This window comes from Pteropus vampyrus, unplaced genomic scaffold (assembly GCF_000151845.1).
Source record: "Pteropus vampyrus isolate Shadow unplaced genomic scaffold, Pvam_2.0 Scaffold165, whole genome shotgun sequence".
NCBI classification, from domain to species: domain Eukaryota; kingdom Metazoa; phylum Chordata; class Mammalia; order Chiroptera; family Pteropodidae; genus Pteropus; species Pteropus vampyrus.
Window position 1 is genome coordinate 2,334,211 of NW_011888946.1, and position 5,032 is coordinate 2,339,242.

General features: G+C 38.3%; 1 pseudogene; it reads right to left on the reverse strand.

Moving 5' to 3' along the window:
* Positions 1-436: 436 nt before the first annotated feature.
* LOC111745789 lies at positions 437-555 on the reverse strand (annotated as a pseudogene).
* Positions 556-5,032: the final 4,477 nt, after the last annotated feature.

A 5,032-nucleotide genomic window follows, 5' to 3' on the forward strand; every position in this document is an offset into this window, starting at 1 on the left:
GCAAGAGGGACTTTACCTCTAAAATGCATCAGGATGTTTGCCCAGTAGCCTAAGTAGAACCTGCATTTGGGTAATTTGTTGTGATAGATGTTGAGGAGGAATCTAAGGAATGTGCATAATTTATCTCTGTATCCCTAATGTCTACGACAGTGTCCTGCATATAGTAAGCGCTCAATAAATTCTTGTTAAGCGAATAAACCAATTAAATGAATTTGGTAATCCTCTGCCATCTTTAAATCCCACTCTGTGTAACATAGATATAACAGTACTTCTAATACAAGTTTCCAACCTTAATGTAAAGGACTAATTCATGCAGCCCTAGTTCAAGTTAATTTAGGAAGCCAAAAAAGCAATATGGAAGTGTTTTATTTTTTTTTATGATTTGGGGATAGATAACATACCAATATTTATTTGTTTGTTTGTTTGTTTGTTTATACACTTACAGCACCTGGTCTTCCTAGGTGATCTCCCTTTCAAGTACTAACCAGGCCCAACCTTGCTTAGCTTCCAAGACCAGACGAGATCGGGCACGTTCAGGGTGACATTGCCGTAGATAGGAAGTGTTTTATTAATATATTAGAATTCTTTTTTTCCCAAAGGAAGAAAAAATCTGACTTCCTCTGAGTTATAAGATCTGGGGTGATATTTGAAGAAGAAAAGCAAAATGGCTGGACATAAAGAGAGAACAATAATTACATCTTAATGTCATAATTTAATATGTACTTTTAATAACTTAATGCATGTGTGGCATTTAGAGACCAGTGCCTGGTTTAACCTTTTACCTGTTTAGAAAAAAAAAAAGTGTGGCTCACTGCCAGCGTTAACATCACACGCAGGAATGCTACATTTTCTAGGATTTGATATTTTCAGCAATTGGGAATTACTGTATTTTGTAAATAGGAATACCACGACTAAAAACAGAATGTTATTAATAGAATGATGTCATTTGTTTCCAAAGACTAACAATACAGTAGAGTGATGTGAAAATAATAATAAAAGTGAAATATTTCATGTCAAACTTTGGGGGTGAGGTTAGCACTGTAACTCGTGAGTTATCGCGGGGTAAATGCTGCAGCCACAAGCACCACCGGTGAGTATTCTTGTGACAAACAGGAAATGGGATGAATGCACTCAATAGATGGTGGCTATCATTATGACTCATTAACATTTTCACATGTCCTTCAATGATTAAAAAATAATACTCAGAAAAATAATTTTAAAAATCACAATTTATAATAAAACTAAAGAATATATCAGTTTACTAATTTATAAGAAAGGAAATTAATGAATGGATGATGGGACAATTTTTACATGTATAGACTGGTATATATGATACACACAGTTATGAAATAGAGAGTATAGATTTAAATATATATTTTCTTGGCCATTTCATTACTTAAAGGATCACATAGTGAATCCTCTACTGAAGTAAAGAATTATTTCTTCAAAGTGATATTAATATTATAGTTTTTAATATGTTGATTTTTATATACAGGGTCTCATTTGAATAGGATACTTTAAGATAAATAAGTCAAATAAAGGGTTTCCCTCAGGGTCTAGAAACGTGAGAACCAAGATGAAAGGTAACTTAGACATCGGCTGTATAGGGCAGTGTTGATTAAGCAATACCCTCAAGATAATAAAATTCACTTTCAAAGTACTGACTGGGGCATTTAAAGAATCATAGGGAATTGAGCCACCTTAGACTCTAGATCCAAATGAAAAAAAGAAAGAAAGAAAGAAAGAAATAGATAACTCTTCTAAAAACAAAACAAAATAAAATAAAAAACAAATCAATTAAAAAAAATTCCCTTTCAGTTAGGAACTTTGACTCCATGTTTGCTTTGATGGAGGAGTGGAGCAGTCAGATCCATTTACTGTCAAGAAAGTGAGAGAATGGGTGTGGGTCTGAGGCTGCCAGTGTAGACTAGCTAAGTGACCTACATTTAGTATGAATGACTGTGTAGCGATCTCCTTTCTTAATTATCAAAGAAAGGCGGTAAATTTACAACTTCAAGACCACTGAGTTATTCCAGCACTTTCTTCTCTCCAAAGTCTCTAGATGTGCCAATAATCTGAACCCTTGTTTTTGAGAGAAATGTAATATCAAGACCTAAGTGACACCGTTTGAGACCCAAATCGAGTTTACAATTAATTGGAGGGAGCACCATTTTCCAGCTCACATTTGTGGAAACCTACCAAGAAGACAATAGGTTCTTTTGTTTCTCAAAAAAAAAAAAAGAAAGAAAAAAGAAAAGAAAGAAAGGACTTCTGAGCCCTTGAAAAGAAGTTGCTATCACAGACAGCTAGTATGAGTTCACTGTTAAAAAGTCATACCAACCATTGCACTTGGTTTTTGCTGGGGCTTCTAGAGCATTAAGTGAAAAGGGCAGCCCAGATATCGTGTGCCTTGATTTCGACAAAGCATTTGACAAGGTCCCTCTTAATGTCCTTGTAGAAGCTGTGGCCTGGAGGGTATACAGCTAATGGACTCTTCTTTCAGTAGCCAAAGAACACTGACCATCAGGCTGACCAGGAGGAAGTCTCTCCTCTTAATGCTTCAAGTCAACTAGACCTTGTCCTGCCCTGACACTTTTATCAAAGATTCAGATGAAGCCTGGATTAGAATACTCAATATGCTCACTGCTATTGGGAAAATATAATTCATGATCCTTGTGGCAGCCAGAAGGGAACAGAAGATGCCCAAGCTGTTTTACTTTGGGTCGTAGATCCAAACTTGGCTGCACATCAGAAATACCTGGGACCTTGTTGAAAAATATGTATACCCAAGCCTACTGAAGTAGGATTTTAAGGCATAAAGTTTTGGCATTTGGGTTTTTTTAATTTCCCAGGTAATCTACAGGCAATTGGCCTAGGACCTCTCTTTCGGAACCATTGCATTAGTGGGATTTAGTAAAGAGGTTTTTTTCAGGGTCATAAATCATCCTTATCTGGTACTAGAGATCTTTATGGGCTTTCAAATTATGAGAAAACCCTCCCCTACACTCTGGCTGCATCCAACCTTGACTCTTCCTCATGGGGAAAGGGAAGAGCAGGGGAGAGAAGGAGCACAGCACCTGATGAAGAGAGCACCTGTTTTGGTTTCAGTCAGACTTGGAGTTAAGCCCTGCTTCTGCAACTTACCAGCTGTGCTAGGGTGTCTGTGCCTCCATTTCCTCATCTTAAACTGCAAGGGTTTAGCAAGATATATGTGTAAACGGTTTGCGCAGCATGGAGATAATCAACTAATACCAGCTATTACTATTAATAGACTGTTCAGCAAACTCTCCAGTTCTGTGGATCTCAAGTCCATAGTTTTACTAGAACATGCTTTTTCCTGCAGCTCTGCCCAGAGAAGGAAAGAAGCTACCATCTACTGACCGTCAGCTGTGAGTTGGAGACTAGGTTCCTCTTAAAACTAATCTTATTTCCTTTGATTGTCACCAAAATCTTTGTTTTGCACATGAAGAAACTGAGGCTCAGAGAAGTTAAATGACTTCCCCCAAGTCATCTAGCTAGAAAGGGGCAGATAGACACCAAGAATTTGGCTAATAAACTTGCATTGAGGATTCCCCATAGCACCTTTTAAATGGTTAATGTAAGGAATGAAGAAAGCTTTGCCCTTTAAAAAACCTAAGGAGAGACATTTTGAAACTGTGAGGGAGGGGGGAAGTCACACCACCTACACTCCCCATTAGCTGAACACTCAGCAATTAGCCAAAGGAAAAGCCCTACACACAGGCAGTCATTGTGTGCCTCTCTCTCTCTCTCTCTCTCTCCCCCCCTCCCTCCCTCCCTCCCTTCCTCTCTCTCTCTCTCTCTCTCTCTCTCTCTCACACACACACACACACACACACACACACACACACACACACACACACACACACACACCCCTGGTAACCTTCCACCTTATTTAAAATTACAACAATATCTCCCCTATAACATTCTTATTCTTTTCCCCCTGCTTTATTTTTCTTTTTACCACTTAATCAGTATCTCACATACTATCATTTTGGTTATTTGGCTATTATGACTTCCCCACTAGAATGCTATTTCCTTGAGGAAAAGCCTTTTTTGTCTATTTTTTCATTTTGATATACACATGGCTAGAAGAGAGTGGCGCACATTGACATTTGATAAATATTCGTGGCTTGAATAAATGAATGAATCAATGGATGGATGGATGGATGGATGGATGAATGGATGACTGGATGGATGGATAGAAAAAGTCTAGAAACATCAATCACAAATATTGAAAGTAATTATAATGCCTTTAAACAGCTGCATATTCTGGTTTTTCTATTACAAATATGTACTATTTGTATAATAGTTTTTTAAAACATAATCTCTATTGTCCAGGTTATTTCTGATTTGAAGCTGAGTGAGGGCAAAGACAGGATAGGGTTTATATATTTTCCACGGGCCCCTTTGAATCCACTCTCCACCCTTCTTCACTCTGCTCTATGCCCTGGGATGTCAACCTCTTTGAACTGAATCTACAAGCTCTCTTGACCATTGACTTCCAATTGAGAAAAGATTGATGTTGGGCTGTTTGTTCCCCTGGCTCCCAGGTTGCTGCAGATGGGCTGTCCCTTAGGTGCCTTCTTGGTACCCCTACTCTCCCTGGGTTCTATGCTTGCCCTCACTTTTGCCTCCTTCAGGACTAAGAGTGTAACAGCTCTCCATTTCGCATGACCTGGAGTGTTTCATCCTCTTTGCATCTTAACTTTGCCTGCACCTTTAAATAGCCCTTTTATTAAATTTTCTTCAATTACCAGTTGAGTATGCCACCAGTTTCTTGCTGGGTTTCTGACTGATACAGTGTGAAAAAGGGAAATGTGCTTACAGCTAGGAGAGATAAGTCCTAATGCCAGTTTCATCACTGGCTTGCTTAAGGCCAACCACCTCTCTGGATTCAGTTTCTTTATCTGAAAACTAAGAAAACTGGGCAAGACGACCTCTAACATCCTGTGATTTTTAAGTAGTCCTTTGCTTCAAGAATAAAGTAGTTACTTCCTCCATTGACTAGAAA